The following is a 9634-nucleotide window of genomic DNA, read 5'->3' as shown; positions in this document are numbered from 1 at the left end:
ATGAATTAAGTCCGTTAACACCTCGTGCTCGACTCCGGCGGTGGTCTCGGGTATGGGGGTGTTACACTATGAAACTAAGGAAAATGTTTTCAACCAAAAAGTATATTAAACAAAGGCAAAGTAGTATTTATAGCCTACTAACATTTAACCTAACATTGATAATTTTGCCCTTAAGTGAAACATAGACTTAAGCTTGTTGGACATAAAATTGTCCTGTAGTTTTTTCACCTGTCAAGCAATGGTATTGCAATATCATTGTAGTTGGCCTCGATTCTCTATATTTTAGCACTGTTAAGGGTATCATGAATCCCATTATTCGATATTACGACACCCCTTTCTAAGTGAGGTTTTCTTTACATTCAGGCCACCGTAGACTCCCTACAACACTCAGTCAACTTGCTAGGTTCCTCATGGAACGATTGGCTAATTTGGGTCTCAAAAATGGCTTTAAAATAATAATAATAATAAATTATTAACAATAAAACTAAAAATTGACACTTAAATTTCTTGAAGATAAGCTCCTCAAGTGTATTAGAGAACCTAATTTGATGTATCAAATTACAACAGACCAGGCACACCCTAGTTAAAAACACTTGGGTTACTGCCCCTCATATGTAATATGAGGGGAATTTGGGTCTCTTCTATGTTGGGTTCAATTTTATGTGTTTCTTAGAACTTTAACCTAACATTTTATAATTTAATTCAACTAAATACATTTTCTTTTCTTTCCAAAAAAATATTATTTATTAATTAATTTAATTAGATAATTAATTTTCCAATTAAGTGTTGCTGACCACCAATGCCGGCATCTGCTAGTGACTACTGGATTACTGCAGGCCATCGCTGCTAACCACCACATCTTATAAAAAATTAACCAAACATGAAGAAAGAGAGAATTCAGTATCGGATTATACTATGAAAATAGCACAACCTGGTTCTAATACCAATTGTTGGAAAATTTCGATTTAAAAATGGTTTTTTTGTCACAATGAAAAATTAAAATTTTAGAAACCAAGTTGGTTTGTAATATTTATAACAATAAACTTTTTCCCAAAAAATATTTTTTCTTTGTGTGAGACGGATCCTAGACGTTCTTGACTTTCAATCAAATGACCTTCTCCGCTATTCTCGTACAATGAATTGCTGCTATGTGAGTTCAAACAATCACGAATAAACACAAAACTAGAAATAATTTATTACTTTTAGTAGGAAAGTAATTCTCCCTCAAGAGAAACTAATATAATTTTATTTCCAGAAAATAGAACTTATAAATAAATTTTCTCTACTGTCTAGTAGAATAACAATATCTTAAACTTATGAGAAAATTTTGTGTGAATAGCTCTAATTCTGTCATCTATTTATAAAGAGAGATAGGAGAATTCTAGTAGAATTAGTAAATTACAATTAATATTTATTTAGTAAAAAACTAGTTTCTAGTTGAACTAGAAGAGGGGAACAGCACACCTTAGTTAAATACACTAGGGTTCTCACCTCTCATATGTAATATGTGGAGAATTTGAGTCTCTCTTGTATTTGGTTCAATTATATGTGTTTCCTACACTTTTAACCCAACACTTTTTAATTTAATCCAACTTAATACATGTTTTTTTTTATTTTCCAAAACAAATATTATTTAATGATTAATTTAATTAGTTAAATTAATTTTCTAATTAAATAAATTTCTCAACCCAGTTCTAACTCCATTTAAGTCATGGCAACTTTATTGTGAAAGAATATATGAGGAAATATATTTAATTTTTATATTTAACAGATTGATAATGATTACTAATTAATTCCATTTTCAAAATTCAAATTTTTAATTAAATAATAATTCAATTGTTTAATTAAATAATAATTGAAAGAAAATAAATTAATTCTCAAATCATTTCTATACTTAGTGGGAAAATACATTCATATGCAAATGTGACTCATTTTTTTTAATTTTATGATTTCCATATATTTTTGTTTATTTAATTTTACATCCTATTCATATTTGGATTCAACAAGCTAACGAGGGGACCGATTGAACATATATAATTAGCTCTCAAATTATTTATAATTAAGTTTTAGCTTTTTACCTATTAATTATAAACTCATTTAGTCAAAAAGTCATTCCACTATAGTGTTGTGATTGAGCTATTCAACCAGTGCTCGTTAATAACCTTGTCATAAGTGTGTTACCATCGTAGGATATCCTTAATCTCTTTGGAATAAATTCATTCTCCCAATACGATATTATTTTATCTAATGGTAGCCATTACATCCTCTTTCATGAAAAGTCAACTACTATCAAATAGCAATCAAGTCATTTATCACAAAAACAAATGACTCGTGGCCACGTTTCTTTTTCATCTATCATGTAATGTCAATGAGAGGATATCATTTACCCATTAATTGCGTTATGAATTCTATAATTATGAATGATGATACATACTATAGAAGTTGAATACCCAACACACCAGTTTTCGATTCCTTATCTATTTCAACTCATGTTTTTCCTTCCACCAAAGTCCACGAGTCACGCATACATAGTTTATCATTCACTAGGGCTTAATGTACAATGAACTATGAACATAACAAGTGAATAAATCCATAAACGGATCTAGGATATTGTAACAGCTCGATTTTAGGTTTAGTCGGAACACTGGTTTCGGGGCCACAAATCCAACGTAATAAAATTCATTTTTATTAAATATTTATGGTCTAAATTTTCACAAAATGATTTTGTGAAAGTTTGTTAAAAACTTTGGACGTTTGGGCACTTAATTTAGTCAAAAGGACTAAATTGTAAAAAGTACAAAAGTTGAGTTCTACATGTTAGAGGTGTCCAATTGTTATGAAATTTTAAATTAGAGGTTCTTAAATGGTAATTAGACCATTTTTTAAGTTTTTGGACAAAAATGGATATGGTTTGGTATATTTCTAAAGTTTTTCATTAAGGGTATTTTGGTTATTTGGTAATTAAAATGAATTAAAAACAAAATCAAAAGTCAATTTTTGTTCATCTTCTACCCCATGGCCAAAACATGTATCGAGAAGACATATGTAGGGTTTTGTAAACGTCCAAGCTCAACTGTAAGTCCATTCTAGCCCCGTTTTTAATAATTTTTACGTTTTTGAAATCCTCGTAACAAGATCTACCTATTTTTACCACTAATTTGAAGAGATGAAAAAGTTTAAATTTTTACCCATGTTGAATATTTGTGTATTTTGATGTTTGATGGTAGAAATTACATTTTAGTTGTTTGTTAAACGACTTTTCCTAAGTGATTCTCGGTTAAAATACCTAAAAGGACTAATTTGTAAAAGTTATAAAATATGTAGTAAAAGTGTGTTTTAATAGAAATTTTGGGCTGTTTTAGTTATGAAAATGATTCGCTAGGCTTGTATGTTAAAGAAATTTAATAAATTTCATTTTTCAAGCTTAGAGGAAAAACTATAAATATGTGAAACTTTAGGGGCAAAAACGTATTTTTTCCATAATATAATTTTTGGGTCACATTGAATAATGTGACTGATAAATAAGCTAAATGTGATATTATAGATCAAGGAAAATGAGGTTGGACCTAGAACGGCAAAAAAACGAGTATTCGACGGTTAGATCCCTTTTTGTTATCCTTGGTATCGAGGTAAGTTCGTGTATAAATAATGCAATGTTATGTTTTGTATTTAATATTTGAATATGCATGAATTGTACAATTATCATTATAGATACGTTCGACGAAGATTCAATACGGTGAAATTCACGGTTGAACCTTAGGAATAGATAGGATACAAATGTCATGACATTAGGGTTAATGAGACTTCAAATAAGACCATATCTGGGATATGGTATCGATATGAGACTTCGTGTAAGACCATATCTGGGATATGGCATCGATATGAGACTTCGTGTAAGACCATAGCTGGGCTATTGGCGTCGATATGCGATTCCAAGTGAGACTATATCTGGGATATGGCATTGGAACAGTACTATGTGTATGAGATTCCTGAGTATCCTTTAGTATTCTAAATAGTTCAACGGGAAAATTCATCGAGTATGTCAAATAAGAGAAAGTGTACGTAAGTATTACGAATTAGTACAGGTATGGACGTAAAGTTTATAAGCATTGACTTCATGATATTGCGAGTTCATGATTTCTATGAGAATGGTTTTGTGAAAGCCTTGTGATTATTGGTCTATACTTATGATGTATGAAATTCATCGTAAATTCGGTTGACTATTATGTGATTGGCTTTCGGGCCAAATTGAATTAAGATATAACATGTTTTAAACACGTAAATGGTGATTTATCAGATATGAGAAAAATGAAATATTGGAATAATTGCCTATTAAAATGGTTATGAAAGTACGGGAAGATAAAAGTTTATGAAATCAAAAGATATTAAGATATATGCTTGGAAATACGAGTACACATAATTAATGTGCATGTTTATTATGAGATGCAAAATGATTTGTTAATTGCTATAAAATGTTACAAATGAAAGATTGCGATTGTTAGGCTAATGCCAAGATGTGTTAATTTATACTTATAAGTTGAAAGGGGTAAGCATTGTGACTGGATAAATTGTAACCATGAAATTATGGTAGATTATAATAATTTGTGTTCATATTGTTGAACATGATAAACACTTGGTAAGACGTGAATGAGTAATTTATACTATGAAACTTAATGACATTCGTATAAATTTATATTATGTTAATTATATGATATATGTATGGTTGATGTCGCTTATTATTTGCATATGAACTTATTAAGCTATATTATATAGCTTACCCCATTCCTTTTCCATGTCTTATGGGGTTAATAAGCTAGCTCGGATTGGAGATCATTGGAGATCCTATCACACTATCCAGCTATCACTTTGAGTATTGTTGAATTCAAGTTTTTTGAGTTATGGCATGTATAGGAATTGGTATTTTGGTTATATGTGTCATTATTAATTTGATCATATGTGTTTTGTAACACCCCAAACCCGGCCTAGAAGTCTAGATCGAATTCAGAATGCTACATTTACCACCGAAGTGATCGTGAGAAAATCTTACAAAACTAGTCATTCTTAATTCGATTTCTGAAATAATTAATATTGAGTATTTAAAAAAAACCAGAATAATAAAATGATTAAACCGTAAAACAGAATTATACCACAGTGTTAAAACCTTATATTCAAAACTGAATAACTAATAAAAGTTTGAACCCACAAACTAATAACTTATTAGCCTCAAAACTGTCTGAGTCCTCCGCATACCGAGTCCAGCATCCAAAATTCCGAGATGTACCTGAAAGGGGAAACAAAAGAAGGGGTAAGTTGTACGAGCTTAGTGTGAGATCAAGCTAACTAGCTACCGAAGCAGAAATAGATACAGTAAACCTGAAAACAGTTCAGCAGCGGAATAGAGCAGCTATAACAAAACAGACCATATATAACTTTACAGTCATATGGCTCTGTTAGACACAATATCAGAGATTCTCAGAAGTTACAAATTGGCCTAAGCCTTTTTTTTCCAGAATCAGAATCGGTTGGGCCTTAGCCCATCACACAAGGTTTCTTTAGAAACGAGTGCCTTTCAGTCAAATAGTACAATCAGACTTTTCAGTCAATCAGACAGTCAAATAATTCAGTCAGACAATCAAATAGATATTGCAGTCATAGAATCACACAGACGTATATGGGTGCAAATGAATTATAAAATAACCCACACATCCAACCAACACAACATCTCCGTCCAACCCGACACATCCTGCGGGGATTTAATCAACCCACCCATCCCTGCACTCCGAGTAGGACCTCGAAAAGCCCATCCAACCTTATACTCCATAGAACACCATCCCGGGTTGCCCGAAAATGATGATCATTAATATTCTCCTCGACCCAGAGGGAATTGGGACTACCCACGACCCTCTGGGTATTAGGGCTATCAGTAAGTTGTACGGTGCCATACGGAAGACCGCGACACAAACATGTAGTATAACTGCCAGATCAAATGTGCTACACAGCAAGGCTAGCTATAAGATGTATTGTGCAATGCAGTGAACAACGGTACAGACATGCAGTATAATTGCCAGACCAGATAATGGTACGTACCGTAGCTAACGTGCATGCGGTACAGTGCAAGGCGGTAAACCGCTATACTATTATCAGTAATGTCAATGACCTCAGAGTATTGGGACCGCCCATGACCCTCTGGGTATTTTAAGGGCTTTCAGAATGCAGACATATAAAGATTTATGCATATGTATGTATGTATGCATTCAGATATACATAATTCAAAATAAAAATTCAAACAGACAATCAAAAGTAGACACACACATCTGGTCAATCAGTTACAGAACCAAACATGTGTACCTTTGTATCTCGAATCCAGTATCAAATTATCTTACAACCAATAAAAAATGCACACATATAAAGCCCAAATCAAAGTCATAATTACCCCCAGTAAGGCTTAGTCGGGGGTTGGAACACACAGAGTCGCATTTGCACTTGCATTTGACCTAAAACCCAAAGTTTGACGAGTTCGGGCCACACGCCCGTGTGCTCCGGCCTTTTGGAGCACTCCAAGCCGTGTAGGGGTCCAAACGCCCGTGTGAAGGGTAGCACACAGCCGTGTGACAGAGGCACATGCCCGTGTGGTACAGAGGCACGGCTGTGTGATCAGGCCGTGTAAGACACTGTCCTATTTCACTAAGTTCAAGTGCAGAGTAGACACGGCCAAGTGAGGGTCTCACACGCTTGTGTGGCCACCAGACACGACCATGTGTTGCAAAACACACACCCATGTGGAATCCCTAATTTCGAAGTCAGTCACACACCTGGGCGGACCAAGGGACATAGCCTTGTGATTTCTGATTAAAATCCCCAAGACAGCCACACGGCCGTGTGGCACCAAAATTGGCTGAAACCCTAATTTCCCAAATCTACACGGTCATATGCCACGGCACACGCCCTTGTGGCCATCGGGGAAGCCATAAAACCATCCTAGAACAGCCCCGAAAACACCACTTTGGCCACCAAACCGTCCCCCAACTTTGGTACTATCGAAACCACATCAAAAAATAGAGTATCGCACTCTCTTTCAGCCTTCAAAGCTCTGAAACTAGAGAATCAAAGCATTCTCACGAAAAGCCGAAATAACACTTGTAAAACAAAAGATAAGTAGATTAGTCAGAGTTAAGTCCCACACCTATTTCGATGACGAAGAAGACGACAGAGGAGTAGAAAATTAAGGTCTTTCTACCCCACAACACCACCAATTCCAAAAAGTAAAAAGAGGAACACAAGAACAATAACCAAGAAGAAATAGAATAGAAAATAACGTGCCAAGTAACAGCAAATAAAAATAAAAATAATTAATAATAACACTAAAGACAAATAAATAATATAATTATTTTAACTAAAATCAGAAATAACTAAAATGTTTTCTAGAATGCCAATACAGGGACTCAAACTCAGAACCCTGAGACAAACCAACACACTCACAACCACTAGACTAGCGGGCCTATTCTGTCACTAAACTGTACAACTTAACTTATGTGGGCAACCTTCCCTCTATCCCTACACTCAAAACCCAGAACTTCTAGTCCCAAAATTTGAGGTGTTATATATTGGCTTGTAATGGTGATTAGTTCATTTTTGTATATAGCCATGGTAGTTGGCTAATATTGGTTATGAGTATATTCATATATAAATTTCATTTGTGAATGTGAAATTTTGCATGATTTGGTGTGGAAAGGTTGATATTCTAAGTATCATAAATAATTGCATGAGGATGTTATGGATGTGCTTGTAGTATGTTTGAGTTTGGAAAAGTATGATGTTTTAAGCATGATAGATGTTGTATTTTAAATGACATGTTTAAGCCTTAGTTATGATGGTATTGGCTGCTTGTTTGTATTATGAATTATGCTATTGAAGTTTTGTATATGTTTGCTAGTGAGGGTGGCAAAATGGCTTGGTAAATAGCCTTGTTTTTGTCCACACAGGTAGACACACGGATGTGTGTCTAAGCCGTGTGTGACACACAGTCTACCCTATAGGCGTGTGATTTGGCCGTGTGTCTCCTGCGCCTTAATTGTTGCAAAACAGAATGCTAGGTATCAAGCACACGGGCAGAGACACGACTGTGTGTCTCAGCCGTGTGAAGGACACAGCCTAAGCACACGGGCATGTGACTTGGCCGTGTGACTTCAAATTGTTGATGACGTCATAAATAGAGAGTTACACGGGTTAGGGACACGGGCGTGTTTGACCACACGGCCAAACCACACGGGCGTGTCCCAAGCCACACGGGCGTGTGACTCCTGTTTTTATGAAAATTTTACTAAATGTTGGGAAAATTTCCAAAATTCTCGGTTTAGTCCCGAATCACCCCCAATGTATGTTTTGAGCTTCGTAGGCTTGTTTAAGGGACGATATGAATGTCTATGAAAATTTTTAAATTTGAGTGGAAATTCATGTCTCAGGTTTGAATATTTGTTTGATTTTAAGTCTGGTAATGCCTCGTACCCTGTTCCGATGTCGAATACGGGTAAGGCGTGTTAGATTTAGTGGTATTATAGCTATGGTTTAGACAATTCTCAGACTAACATAGCGTACGTGAGTCAGCTACACATGTCATATTATCACCAGTGATAGTGTGATATCTCCTGACTCTGTCGAGAACTGTCTTGCTGAGATAGAGATACTTTCCAACCAAGCTATTTTTTATAGTGCTAAAAGAGATATTGAGATATTTGAAATGTGTTTATGATGATACGGAACTTAGAAAGGTATGAATAGAAGTTCATGATATGTATATGATAATGTACGAAATGAGATAGCCAAAAGTTGAGAAATGTGGAAACGTGGAATGAAATGAAAGTTTATATGGTGATAAGCCCATCCATGTTTGTTTAGCATTCATATAATGTTATGTGCCTAACATATTTGATTAAGTGAATAAGATAAGTATACTTACACGAATTGACGGAATGTGTGTTTATGTACACTTGTTTGAATAAGTGTAATCAGTATGTTCATATGGTTGAATCTTATGTTTAATTGTTAAATTAGAGATAATATAATTTTTTTGATGTCTTTGTTATTAAACCATGAATATTATAATAGTATGAAAAATTGAATTAGAAGATCGAATTGAGTAGAACGCAGGAAATGAGTACGATCGTTCAATGATAAATTGACGAATAAGACCATGGTTGGACCATGACAAAGTATGGAATGTAAGACCATAGCTGGGCTATGGCATTTCAGTGAAAAGACCATAACTGGGTTCTGGCATTGTGAACGTAAGACCATGGTTGGACCATGGCAGTACATGTGTGTACGTGTAAGACCATAGTTGGACTTTGGCATCATAATAACATATAAGACCATAGCTGGGTTATGGCATCATAATGACATGTAAGACCATAGCTGGGCTATGGCTTGGTGATACGTGTAAGACCCTGGCAGGGCCATGGCAAAATATGTGTAAGATCATAGTTGGACTATGGCATCAAGTAAATAACGTACTCGAATCCGTGAGACGTTCTCTAATTTGACAAGTGTTGGTAAGTGATACTGAAGTTAAGTGTTTTGAATTTAATTAGATATTGTTGTTGAATTTAATTAAGTAATTTCATCGTTTGAAATTGTG

Source organism: Gossypium hirsutum, chromosome A01 (assembly GCF_007990345.1).
Source record: "Gossypium hirsutum isolate 1008001.06 chromosome A01, Gossypium_hirsutum_v2.1, whole genome shotgun sequence".
In the NCBI taxonomy this organism is placed as follows: Eukaryota; Viridiplantae; Streptophyta; class Magnoliopsida; order Malvales; family Malvaceae; genus Gossypium; species Gossypium hirsutum.
This window is presented reverse-complemented; position numbering follows the sequence as displayed.